Below are 14,977 nucleotides of genomic sequence, written 5' to 3' on the forward strand. Positions count from 1 at the left end.
GGGCACACATTGTAGAGCCAGTGCACAGCACTAGCAAATGACTGTGGACTATAGGGAGTTGCCTTCCATCCTGATTTGATGGACCACTTGACTGTTTGCTTAGGAATGTACCACCGTGTAGTGGAACTGGTGGATGTTTGCTTCCTGTGTCTCACCCCGCCATCAGTGAGACTGGTGCAGGAAGACCCCTTGTTGTGGTACAGGTCGATGTTTACTTGCTGTGTCTCGACCAGCCGCCATCGAGAATACATAAGCACCTTGGCTGTGAGACACTGTTGTTCCAGTACGGTGCCCTGAGTACCTTGGTTGTGCCCAGGAAATCTGGCTGTGCCCAGAAAGACTGGTGGTACTTTGAGAAACCATGGCTGTGCCCAGGAAGTCTGGCTGTGCCCAGAGAGAGTGGCAGTGCCCTGAGAGGCCCTGGCTGTGCCTGGGGAGACTGGTGGTACCCTAAGCAGCCCAGGAAGTCTGGCTGTGCCCAGAAGGACTGGTGGTATCCTGAGAAAACCTGGCTGTGCCCAAAGAGCCTGGCTGTGTCCAGGATATTGCATTCACTTCCAGGCTCCTCACACTGGGCCCCTCGCGGAAGACTCTTGTCACATAGATTGAGGTGAGACCCTGTAGGGGTGGAGTGTGGGGACAGAGCCAGGAGAGCAATTTCCAGGCTGTCGGCCTCACATGGAAAGGTGCTGGCTTGGGTAGTAGATGGCCATCAGCTGTGACTAGTTGGCCATCAGCTGTTACTGGTTAGCCATTGGCCACAAACACAACTGCCGTGGCTACGCCAGCAGTGGATGGTGGCTGAGCTAGCAAGCGCGGATTTCAATTAGCACAGCGGATTGCAGTTAGCAGGGCCGATTACAGCTAGCAAGTGGGGTTGGTTTGTTGGCAGAGAAGCGGACAGCAGGTTGCAGATCTTGTGGATCCTGCTTCCTGTGTCTCCAACCCAGCCGCCAGCGAGACTATAGTGGTATGACTCCCCTACCTATGGTTCCGTGGGTGTTCCTTTTTGGCCTCACCATATCCTGCGTTCTTATGTGGGGAGCGGGAACTGAGACCCTGCATGACATCCTGCATGACACCCCAGAACCAACATACTTGGAGGTTGGCCACACTAGTCATAAAGTAGAAGAGCATTTCTTAATCCTTTTTGGATCAAAAATTTTTCTAAGAATCTCTTAACAGCAATAGAGTCCTTCTGGGTATAGAGTTACATATGCACAGAATTTTCTAAGCAATTACAGGGTGGGATTTGAGAACACCACCCAATCAGCCCCACAAATGACACACTCGAAAGGCAGTCTCAAAAGGCACCAGAGCCCACTGGGGGGTGAATCACACTCAGTAACCCCTTTAAATAGCTTTCCAACAAGCCCTACCCAGTAAACTTTTACTGCATCTCATTGAATCACATGGGACATTCCTAGCTGCAAGAGAGTCTGAGAAGTTTAGTATTCCTTAGTGGGTACAATGCCTCCCCCAAACAAAATAAGTATTCTATTTATAAAGAAGAGATAAGTACAGAAAAATTAACTAGTAGTATAGTTACGTAAGTTGAAAGAAATAACTTTCTTTTTTTGGCCCTTTTTTAAGCAAAGAAATAACATGATCACATGTATATTTTAGAAAGATTATTCTGGCCACACCAGTCATAAAGTAGAAGAGCATTTCTTAATCCTTTTTGGATCAAAAATTTTTCTAAGAATCTCTTGATAGCAATAGAGTCCTTCTGGGTAGAGAGTTACATATGCACAGAATTTTCTAAGCAATTACAGGGTGGGATTTGAGCTTTCTGAAGCTCACAGAGTTCAGGGAAGAACTTCTGACAAAGAGGTTAAATCAGACGATAGAGACACTGAAGGCAGAAGGACTGATTAGGAAGCTTTGACGTTGTCCGAGGAGAAGGGGCCAAGAGGGGTCGACCAAGCAGTTCGTCATAGAAATGGAGGAATAGGTTAGAGAGACAATCTGAACTAGAAACAACAGCACTTGGTGTTTAATTCAATTCACTGATTAGAATCTGAGAAGTCAAAGATTACTAAGCATATCTTTAATAACTGAAAGGATGATTATGCTAGGAACAAAACAGGCTATAGGAGAAGGTTAAAGGGACAGATCATGAGTATGGTTTGAGCCTGCCAAGTGTATAGTGCCTGTAGTACATCCAGGTTCAAACATATGGCAAGCAAAATGAACGCCACACCTGACTTCGGGAGAGAGGCGAGGTTGTGCAGAAAGCAGGGGCAGTCACCGTACTCATACATACACCAGGTGTTTGCCGTTGCAGTCATGGTCAAAACTTGTTGAATTGGTCGAGTCTTCCCATTTCCATATTCAGTTCAAAACTATTTCAAACATGCTGATAGATTTCTCTTTTTAAAAATGATTATGCAACATACAGAAATAGAAGGTTTCCTTCCATCTCTAATTTCAGCCTTGAAATTAGAATTTGCTCCCTCTAAGAAACAATGAACTTTACATGTCCAAAGTCAAATTGACAGCATGAGCTATGAGTGTAATGATCTTATAATTGCTCTTAAATGATTGTTGAGCAAAGTAGTGTGGTATAAGTTAGTGTAAACATGAAGACTAATTAGAAATCATTTGAGTGTCAGTATAACATGGTGGTTAAGACAGGCATTGACAGACAATAGACAGAACTAGGTAGGGATCCCAATTTCAATACTGACTAGCAAGGTTGATCTTGGGCAATTTACCAAACCTCTAACAGCCTCCGCATTAGAGCTGATTGTCCGGCAAGGTCTTATTTATAGGGAAACACGGTACTAAGTTCTTGAATAAATGTTAACTCATAGTAGTAGCAGTAGAGTAATAATAGCAGTAACGTTTGCCTCTTTAGCTTCACGTGTATGACAATTCTGTATCATACTAAGTTTCTTGAATTATTGTAGAAGTGCTTTTAGTTTTATAGTCACTCATCAACTTGCCAAGACTGTATATTTTACAGTCCATGAGTAATAAAACATTGAATCAATTCATTTTGTTACCAGTTTACAACTTTAGGAAAAATGGGGCTGGTTTAAAGGAGGGAAAAAAGTGAGTCAGTTATTTCCTTTTATTTATTGGTTTTCTGTTTTTGGTGTTTTTTTTTCTGATGGCTGTCATTTTTAAACCCTTGTTTTAAAACGAAAAGTCAGTCTCATCACTGTGATTTTTCCCATGTTTGTAGAAAAACACAGCTTTCCTAATAGCTCAAAGGACTCCAAAAGGAAGCTAAGGTGATACACATTGTGACATCACAGAGTTTCTGCAGAAACATGGTGAACATGCCAGGCCAAACAGAAAGGAATGTTGTAGACAAGATTACAAGGTTTGTAAAACATCAGCAAAAACAAATTTCACCTTTTTAAAAGATGACATTTGATGGAAGCACAGTGGAATTAACTGTCTTTGTAACAAAAATTTAAGGGCAGTTACCTTGCAACAAAAGAAAGAAAGTGTAATTAATTAATGCCAGTTGTTGTCCATAATGAAGGAGACACACTGTGCCACCATTCACCTCATTTGCATTCCACTCAAGAGACACTTCTCATGCAAATACACCCATTTTATTTTGGTTATTAGTGAGGTGATGGATTGAAACTGGAAACCTTGAACATAGATAGCAAAGAACATTTTCTTCTAGTCTCTTTCACACACACACCCACTTTGGTGTCTTAGCTGCTGGACAGCTAGAACTGTTGATAATTTTGACCTTGAGATGAGTAATCAGAAGAGAAATTAATTCTAAATCTTGAGTGTTAACAAATGATTTCAAATATCCTAGTTGATTTCGGAAACAGAGGACAAAACAGAGTGGGGATTAAAAGCCACTCAATAGCTGCAAAGTTGTGGGCACCTGAGTCTCAGGTTCATTATCTGCACGTGGGAATGCAACAGCAGGGCTCACCCTGTAAATGCATTCTGAGGGGTGAGAGCACATCTATTATATTCTTAGCACAGGACCTGAAAAGATGTACGACATCAACAAATAGTCCTCTTTGTAATATTAGTCCTCTTTGTAAATAATTAGCAAATACTCCTCAGTGGATGTTATAGGGGAGGTGAAATTTCTCCTCTACCTTGTAGGATGTCTGGCTGGGCCTGAGAATTAAACTAACATAAAACAGATTAACAGGAGACTAGCATATGATTTTTATTTAGCAATTTTTACATAGACATGGGAGCCTTCACAAGAAAAATGAAGACCCAAGAAAGCAGATAGGGCCTGAAGCTTGTATAGTAGGTTGGGAAAAGGGTAGTACATTGTAAAAACAAGATAAGACAAAGGGGTTTGGGCTAGGGCAGGTAATTGTGGAAAAGTAACGAGGGACATAGGATTAGTTTAACAAGGTCTGTTTGTGCAGATTTCTCTCAGCCTCAATTCCCCGTCTCTGGTGATAAGAATGTTATTTTCCCTCCTGGTACAAAGAGGACACTTTTCACAAGGGATTTTTATCTCCTGCTTTCAGGAAGAAAACGGGAGGTCAGAGGGCCCTTCTTGCATCTGCTGTTCTTCAAGTGCCTTTAACTTAAAACAATCAGTATGCCAAAGTGGCATGTTCTGACATCTCCACATGCTTGGGGCACAACCCAAGTCAAAGGCAAGAAAACAGTAAGAAGAACCGACTTGTGAGGCAGGAACTCAGTACATCGATCTTACCAATGAGGAAACTGAGGTATAGAGAGGTTGACTAGCCCAAGGACACACAAAACCAGGATTTGAACTCAAGTCCTTTGACTTTGCAGCAGTTCTGCCCATTCTTCAATGACTGCCTCTCTCACAAGGGGCCTGAGAAGATACAAACCCCACCAACCACCAAACTTCCAGGGCAGTGAAAAAGGAATGGATTGAGGAAAGGAATAGGATATCAGAAGACATTCAGAACCCTCTCCATGAACTTCTTCCCCACAAAGGCAGCTGATATGATCCCCATTGGGTCAAAGACCACCTGTCCCAAAGATTAAATGACTCTCACCCCCAAAAGTGCACAGGCAGTGATGGTTCTGAAGCTGCCAAGGCCTGGGCAGAGTGGGGGGCAAGAGAGGAGCCGTCTGGCGCTCAGCCTACTCCTAGCCTAAAGATGGAGAAAAGAATAGTATTTCACACTGGAATAGTCATTGTAATACATGAATTTCATTCAGGACTTTTCTCAAACCATATTTTTATCTAGCTACAAAAATAATACCTATTCATTATAATAAAAATGATTTGGAAAACATACAAGAAGAAAATAAGTCCCTTATAATAACACTATCAAACACAACCACGTTTAACAATCTGATGCATTAATTTGTTTTGTTTTCTGTAAATACATATATTTTAATAGCAAAAACTGACATCATCCTGTTCTTGCTATTTTGTAACCTACTTTTCAGGTAATATTGTATCCACCTGTTCCCAAAGCTTGAGTGTGCCCTTCAAGTCCCATGATAGATCACTTAATGGCTGCAGGCATGGTACTTCCCTTGGTGCATGGATTAAAACTTATTCAGTCTCCAGTTCTGAGACGTCCAGGGGGCTTTTAGCTTTTTGATACTATAAACAATGCTTTTTGTACGAACATATTTAGCCTGATCATGATTATCTCTCTAAAATAAATTCCTGGATGTAACTGTTAGGACAAATTACATGCTATTTTTTAGGCTTTTAATGAATACTGCCAAAATGTCCTGCACAAAGGAGGCAGATTTATACTCCTACTAACAACTATGAGAATGCTCTCTTCAAAAACAAAGTACAAAAAGCTGCTCAATTATTGAATGCAAACAGCTCTGTTAATGCAGTTTAACAATCAAAATGCAACTAGTTTAAAGCAAGAATAAGTTTCTCCTGGCCTCTCTACAAGGCTTGCTCCCTTTCCTGGTGTCGTGCGGGAGACCCTGCTCGCTGCGCCATTTGTCGTGCGCGGAGGCCTTCTCCCCGCGCCATCTTTCAGGCGGGGCGGCCTGCCGGGTCTCTGCTCCCACTGCCCACACAAGAACACAGGATATGGTGAAGCCGAAAAGGAACACCCACAGAGCCATAGGTAGGGGAGTCATACTACTGTGGTCTCACTGGAGGCTGGGCCCACCGGACGCGTGACCTGCCGTCCGCCTTTCCACCAACCGACCGACCGACCGACGACTCTCCTCCACTCTCTCGACTCTCCTCTTCCACTCTCTTCGGCTCTGCTCGGCTCTGCTCGGCTCCTCGGCAATCCTCAGCAGTCCTCCGTAGTCGCAGCAGTTACACCGGTGGCCAATTGGCTAACCGGCCACAGCCGACGGCCAATCAGCCACAGCCGACGGCCATTCACCACCCGAGCCAGCACCCTTCCACGTGAGGCCGAGAGCCTGTAAACTACTCTCTGGGGCTCTGTCCCCACACCTGGAACTTCCGTCCTCCTTCTATGGCCATCCTATCCAGAGAAGGCCCTAACTCTGTCATTGGTTTATCCAGGAAACAATGGTGTCCACTCCCCATACATCCCTGGATCCTACCAAGGTAATACATTGGCCAGATTTTATCTAACTTTGTAAATTTTACCATTTTAAAGACGCGATTGCTTTCTGGGTTGCTGATTCAAGGGAACATTCCTTTGAACATTCTATTAACATATAAAAGGACAGCACACAGGCAAATCACCCAGGAGCTCAGATAATCTGCCTTTCAGAAAACTACTTAACATTATATAAAAGTTCACTCCTAAAATCCCAACAGGGTCAACCTATTTGGGTTCCTTTAGTCATAAGAAAGGCTCATTGATCCTGAAGACCCGAAAAGCTTGGGATTACAATAAGGGAAGATTGGAAGCTACTGATAAAGTAAGTAGCTATTGGAGTTCAGGATCAATTCAGTTCCAGTCTGTTGGAGAAAAGCTAATTTATGGCAGAAAACCATGATTAATTTTAGAATAAACAATATTATGACTCAAGTGAGTTATGAGTTACTGGAGAGGGAAGGCACATTTAGTAGAACATGACTTATTCAGACATGTAATTTTTCCCTTAGCTCAGTCAAGTTAAGTGTGGCAAAAAAGCCAGAAACAGCTTTGCAATTGGAATATGCAATTTAAAATAAGTAAAGATTACTCCCAGGTAGTTTATTGCTTTAACTACATCGAGGCGCGTCCCTATAGCAGACAGCATAATGACTCTCATTTCATTTTTGGTTTGTGCCAAATATCTTCAGTTAGTTTTGCTTTATTGGCTGCATGCAATTTATTGCAGCACTAGAATGTGATTGTAATGCAACTAGTATTTTAGTTTTATCTTCCACTGGTAATTTTTCTTCTTTATGGTGACTATACTGTCTGCATTAATACAAGCCATGGAAATTATACAGTGTGGAACCTTGTTTTCGGCAGCTCCCTTTCTCATGAAGAGCGGAACCATAATAGCCAAGTCCCATAACAGGGTGGAGGCCAAGTATGTGCCAGGGGAGAAACAACAACATAAAGAACAGCATTTACAACTCAATGAAGTGATTTATTTGACTAAGAATTACTAGAAAGCACAATTTTCCCATGATTCAAAAAGAGGTGAGATATTTTTAAAGATCTTCGGTTTCTAAATATTCTTTAGATAAATCCCTGGCACACAAACAAGGGAAAACTAGACCCCTTCACATAGCTTTCTAAAATATATTATTTAGCCTGGTTTGTATTTATTGATTTGACCAACTTCACAACACCACTGTAATCTGCTAGGGAATTATATAACTATTTCCAATTTCCTGAAAGTTGGCTAAATAATGTGCTAACTAGGATTTTACCTATAGTTAGACCAGATCGATAATGTACATGGATGGTTACCTTAAGGGCAGCTTTCTGTGAAACGAAGAGAAACTGGGCCCAGACCTGAGAACAGCTTATTTTCAGCACCTTTGTAGAGCTGTACAAGAAAAAAAACAAATTAAGTCAGATGAGTCATTTGGGCTCAGATTGGGGGAGGGGAGTGGTTACTTTGTGAGGGGTACAAATGTCTAACTATTACATTGTTTTGTACACCTGAAACTAATAATTAAAAAATAAAATGATGAGCCCACCACATCCTTGCATCTTGCTTAAATTTTGCTATGAATAATTTATCCCATAAAAGAAGGTATATATCTTTAAGAGTCCCTTGTTAAAATTCAGCATTCCAGGGAGAGGTAGCATAGCAAACTGTTATCATTCATTACTTCTTAATAAAATGAGTTTATCAAATTGATATATAAACACAGCAGAGCCATGATGGGATAGCATATGGGATGGTTAGACTTTGATGGAAGAAGGGAAAGTCCACAACATGAGTTCCGTACACAGTAGTCTCAGGTAGCAGTGCAACGGAGGTCCAGAGGCAGTGAGAAACGGTCCAGAGGAGCAGGCACCAGTGAACAGGAGTGCCAGGAAATCACAGGAGGGTACAGAAAGGGAAAACAAAAGAACTTCATCAAAAACTAAGTGCAATACAAAAATAATAACGAGCGATGGTGAGTATGTGGAGAAATTGAAATCTTCATGCATTGCTGGTGGGAATATAAAGTGGTACAGCCATTGTGGAAAACAGTCTGGCAGTTCTTCAAAAAGACCCAGCAATTCTATTCCCAAATATATGCCCAAGAGAATTGAAAATATATGTCCACACAAAAGCTTCTACACGAATGTTCATAGCAGTTGGAGGGGAGCAGAATTTGCCACCCCAAAATATGTCACTTCAGCATAAGGATTATTTTAGGCTGATTATTTTTAAGAAACTGCAGACATAAGAAAAGCTATAAAACCGAGTAGAAGTTACCTTATAGTGAGTTACCCTGACTATACAAGAAAGAGGTGTATGACCTGATCTCTGGAAATCTTATCAGTACACAAGGCAAGGACATAAAGATTTATGTAACAACCTTACCCTTATTCACTGGGCTTTTCCTGATAACCTCCCATAACTCACTCCCCACCCCTAAAATCTTTTACCTTTAGCTGAAGATGGTATTTGAAGTGAGGGCTTCGGCCATTTCAGAGAAAGTTTTCCTGGGTCTCTCCCATGTATACCTATTTATTATTAAACTTCTGTGTGTTTTTCTCCTGTTAATCTGTTTTGTGTCAATTCAATTTATTAGGCCAGCCAAAGAACCTAGAAGAGTAGGCAATGTTGTTCCTCTCCAATACAGCATTATTCATAATAGCTAAAAAGTGGAAACAACCCAAATGTTCATCAGCTAATGAATGGATTTATGCAACAATGTATGTACCAACGTGGTATGTCCATACAATGAAATGTTATTTAGTAATAAAAAGGAATGAAGTACTGATACAGGCTACAACATGGGTGAGCTTTGAAAACATTATGCTGGATAAAAGAAGCCAGTCACAAAAGATTACATATTATATGATTCCATTTATATGAGATGTTCAGAATAGGCAAACCTATAGACACAGAAAGTAGATTAGCAGTTGCCTAGGGCTGGAGGGCAGAGGAGGTGGGAAATGACTACGAATGGGCATCAGGTTTCTTTTGGAGGGACAAAAATGTTCTAAAATTAGACTATGGTGATGGTTGTACAACCTTGTCAATATACTAGAGAACATTGACCTGTATACTTTAAATGAAAAAATTAAATGCTATGTATATCTCAATAAAGCTGTTTAAAAATTAATTGTACCTTGAGTTGACCCAGGTTTCTATTCAGTCCTATTACCTAACTAACTAACTTGTTCTCAAACAGCATAGAAATGCATAACCTAAAAATTAAAAATGTAAAGAATGTGAGCCCCCAACCAAACAGAACTGGATTTGAATCTGATTTCCATCACTTCTTGGACCCCTCTAGTACAGTTTGCCTAAGCCATGACTGTTTGCTTTTGCCCTCATCAAGCATCAAATACCAGTCCCCAACCTATTTGCCATTCTATTTTGCTGTGAGTAAACACCTATGTCTTCAAAATAAGTTCTAGGTTTTAAGTTTTTGTAAATAACACTTTGGGATCCAAAGGATTAAAAAAAAGAAAAACACCAATCACTCATCAGAAGCAAACTAAACATATCCCTGATTGTCATCCAACACATCTGAGACACCTGGACTCTTAATTTGAATGCCAGGGAAGAAAAAATACAAACTTGACAAAATTAGGGAATCAACATCACATTGGAAGCTACATAGAAATTCTTCAAATTCAAAGCCACTCATAAACAATTTCATTTGACAAAAATGTACTTTTATGAAATTTGGATTTGGCCTTAATAGATTTAGTAGCATAGCTGCCCATAACATGGCTTCTGTAAGGAGCTGTGGAAAAAGAAGTAACTATTGACAACTGAGAGAATGAGTCTTTTGAAGCTAACTGTTCATCAACTAATGAATGGATTGGAGAGGTCAAAGATGACCTCTCCATATTTCGTACACTCCAGAATTCTCTATAGCTGGGCATAGGAAGCTCTTGCACAATAACACATCTCGTTATCTTTAAGACAAAGTGTAGATGTTTACTCCAATCCTTACCAAAAATTCAAAACAAAATGACGCTTCAGATTATAGATTCCTCACACTAAACACAGAGTTTACTCCATCTTCAAAAGGAAGTTTCTGTCATCTGTCAAAGATTACAGATTCATTAACTAACTTGCTTGGTTTAGTCTCAGAATTCTATATTGTCTTTCTTCTCAGCAAACCTCTCAACCAATCATCTTGCATGAAGGGCAAAAAGGTTTTAGGTATAAATGTACACAAGTACAAATCTACAGTCTGCGCCTTGCATATGATAAATCTTCTGGAGGAGTTAGTTCTGAACAATGAAGACTTCATAACACATTTATTAGTCTATCATCAGCCTTTGGTTCTGTGGACAGGAACTGTCTTTGCACTAAACTTGATGATCTTGGAAAAAATCCCAGATGATTAACATGGCTTAAAACCTATCATAACAGTATCATAATACTATTGCCAGAATCACAATGGCTAGAAATGATTTTAGGCCAAACAAAATTTCATTTTTAAACAGAGTAAAACAGGGATCTCTGAGTCCTACTTTATGTTAACTTGTGTATATGAGGCAACTTGACTCCTATTTCAGATGCACAGGATGCCTACCCTCCCATCGTAGTTAAAGGGAAGATGGAAAATGGAAGCTGGTACATCTATCTTTCCATAAGGTGGCCAAGACACAGAAACAACCAAAAAGCCCTTCAATAGATGATTGCTTAAAGAAGATGTTGTACTCGGCCTTAAGAAAAGATGAGAGACTTCCAGAAAAATGGCGGAGTGAGGTGAGCCTCTGTAAAGCTCCCCTGGAATTTACAAAGAATCGAACAACAAAAACTCCACAAAGGACTCCCTGCACAGCAGACAGGCAAGACGAAGAGGCCCACTACCGACTGAAATCACCTACAGGTGGGAGATTCGCGCGAGTGGAGGGAGGAGGAAAGGGAGAAGTGCGCGGAGACGGAGCCGCACGGCCGCAGGACTCAGACCTCGCTCGGTGCGCTGAGCTCGCTGCTTCCCGGAGCTACCGCAGCTGCGGGAGAGGGAAGAACTCGGACTGCTAGGGCTCCGCCAGGGCTCCACAGAGCTGAGGGGACAGCATATAACACGGCTGAACCCAACGCTCACGGCAGAGACCTCGGAGAAAAGACTGAGGGAAAAAGGCTGAAAACGGTGGTTTAAGCCCGCACTGCTGAGCAGAGAACGGAGCCTTAGGCACTGAGACCAGCCACCCCCTCCCTCCCCTCCCAGAGCTCGCCCCGCCCCCACCTGCCCGGTGCTAGAAGCGAAACAGTAGCAGTGTCAGATCAAAACAACAGAGAATTTGCTATTTTGAGAACTGTGGACCGCAGACACAGGTTCGCAGCCCAACTAGTTCCAGCAAAGGGGAGAGAGCTGTGGAGGAAGGATCGGCTGTGGTGGTGGTCGCCGCCATTGCTCTGGGCCACCTCTCACAACTAACCCCGCCCCTGACCTCACCTATCTGGGCGGATCCCTGCAGGAGTAAACAGAACTGCTGAAACATACGGGCTCTGAATCAGGAGCTGGAAGAGATTTGGAACATCAAAAGCTCTCCGCATACCCACCGGGACACTGCGCCCTGTGACCTAGACGAACTATTAACAGAGGAGAAGCCCGTCTCCCAGGGAATCCCCCCATTGTGTGAGAAGTTGGAATAGTGCAGAGAAAACATAGCACTACCGTGTGGGATAAGAAAAATAAGTTGCAATTGGAGAAATAATAAAACATTCTACCAACAAGTACTGGCAAACAAAAGAAAGACCGCTTCCTATCAACCTGTTGCAGAAGTCACTCCTTTAGATGTCTAGGAAGAGAAATAGTAAACCAGTAATCGCCATGAATAACCAAGGCAACAAGATAGCTCAGAAAGAAAGTGAACAATCTCCAGAAAAGGCACTTAAAGATACAGAAATATGTGACTTAAATGACAGAGAATTCAAGATTGCAGTTCTGAAAAAACTCAACGAGATACAAGAAAACACAGATAGGCAGTTAAAGGAACTCAGAAACTCAATCAAAGAACAGCATGAGCATTTTACGAAAGAGATTGAAATTTTAAAAAAGAACCAAATAGAATTTCTGGAGATTAAGAACTCCATAGAAGAAATTAAGAATGAAATAACCAGCTTAGGTAGTAGAGTTGACCAGATGGAGGAAAGAATCAGTGACATCGAAGATAAAAACCTGGAAATGACACAGAAAGAAGAAGAAAGATACTTGAGACTTAAAAGAAATGAAAGAACTCTACAAGAACTTTCTGACTCCATCAGAAAGAGCAATATAAGAATAATGGGCATACCAGAAGGAGAAGAAAGAGAGAAGGGAACAGAGAATATATTCAAACAAATTGTCGATGAGAACTTCCCAAATTTGTGGACAGAACTGGACCCTCGAATCCAAGAAGCAAATAGAACACCTAGTTACCTCAATCCCAACAGGCCTTCTCCAAGGCACATTGTGTTGAAGCTGTCTAAAATCAACGACAAAGAAAGAATCCTCAAGGCAGCCAGGGAAAAGAAGAAGGTAACTTACAAAGGAAAGCCCATTAGATTATCATCAGATTTTTCAGCAGAAACTCTACAAGCCAGGAGGGAGTGGAACCAAATATTCAAACTATTGAAAGAGAGAAATCATGAGCCAAGAATAATATATCCAGCAAAGATATCCTTTAGATATGAAGGAGGAATAAAGACCTTTCCAGACATACAGAAGCTGAGGGAATTTTCTAATACACGACCTGCACTACAAGAAATACTAAAGGAGGCTATTCGACCACCATCAACAGGGACAATTTGTGGAAACAAAAACTCAAAAAGGGGGAGAGTAAAGGCCTGATCCGGAATATGGGAATGGAGAAAGTCAGCGTGCTGAAGAAAATGGAATACTCTAATTATCAAACTTTCTTTTACATAAACTTAAGGGTAACCACTCAAAAACAATCCAGAACTGAAATATATACTGAAATAAAAGAAGAAATAGAGGGAAACATCATAGAATACCACCACACAGAAATAATAGACAACAACAAAAAGGCAAAGAAACAATGGAGACACAGCCTTACCAGAAAACTAAAGATAGAATGACAGGAAATCCTCACATATCAATAATCTCCCTAAATGTAAATGGACTGAACTCACCAATAAAAAGGCACAGAGTAACAGATTGGATAAAAAAACTAAACCCAACCATATGCTGTCTCCAAGAGACACATCTCAGCTACAAGGACAAACATAGACTCAAAGTGAAAGGGTGGAAATTGACACTCCAAGCAAATGGTGCCCAGAGAAAATCAGGTGTAGCCATAATGATATCAGATGAAACAGACTTCAAGGTGGAAAAGATAACAAGAGACAAGGATGGACATTTCATAATGGTGAAGGGGACTGTACAACAAGAAGACATAACAGTCATCAATATTTATGCCCCCAATCAGGGAGCACCGAAATACACCAAGCAACTACTAACAGAACTAAAGGGAGAAATTGACCAAAACACAATTATACTAAGGGACTTAAATACACCATTGACAACTATGGATAGATCATCCAAACAGAAAATAAATAACGAAATAGTAGCCCTAAATGACACATTAGATGAAATGGACATAATTGACATTTATAGAGCACTTCATCCTAAAACATCAGACTATACATTCTTTTCTAGTATACATGGAACATTCTCAAGGATAGACCATATATTGGGACATAAAATCAGTCTCAACAAATTTAAGAAGATTGAAATCATACCATGCATATTCTCTGATCACAAGGCTTTGAAATTGGATATCAATTGTAAAAAGAAAGCGGGAAAAAACACAAATACATGGAGATTAAACAACATACTTTTAAAGAAGGACTGGGTCAAAGAAGAAGTTAGAGGAGAGATCAAAAGATACATAGAAACAAATAACAATAAAAATACATCCTACCAAAATTTTTGGGATGCAGCAAAAGCAGTTTTAAGAGGGAAATTTATCTCATTACAGGCCTATCTCAAGAAACAAGAAAACTCTCAAATAAATAACCTCATGTTACACCTTAAAGAACTAGAAAAAGAAGAACAAGTAAAACCCAAGGTCAGCAGAAGAAAGGAAATAACAAAAATTAGAGCAGAACTAAATGAAATAGAGAACAAAAAGACAATAGAAAAAATTAATGTGACAAAGAGCTGGTTCTTTGAAAAGATTAACAAAATAGACAAACCCTTGGCTAGACTTACTAAGATAAAAAGAGAGAAGACACTGATTAACAAAATCAGAAACGTAAAAGGGGAAGTTATCACGGACACCACAGAAATACAAAGGATCATCCAAGAATACTATGAAGGACTATATGCCACCAAATTCAACAACCTAGAAGAAATGGACAAGTTCTTAGAAACATATAGCCTTCCAAGGCTGAACCATGAAGAACTGGAAAATCTAAACAGACCGATCACCAGTAACAAAATTGAATCAGTCATCCAAAACCTTCCCAAAAGCAAAAGTCCGGGACCAGATGGCTTCACTAGTGAATTCTA

Source organism: Rhinolophus sinicus, chromosome 3 (assembly GCF_057876585.1).
Source record: "Rhinolophus sinicus isolate RSI-liver-muscle chromosome 3, RSI-T2T, whole genome shotgun sequence".
Classification (NCBI taxonomy): Eukaryota; Metazoa; Chordata; class Mammalia; order Chiroptera; family Rhinolophidae; genus Rhinolophus; species Rhinolophus sinicus.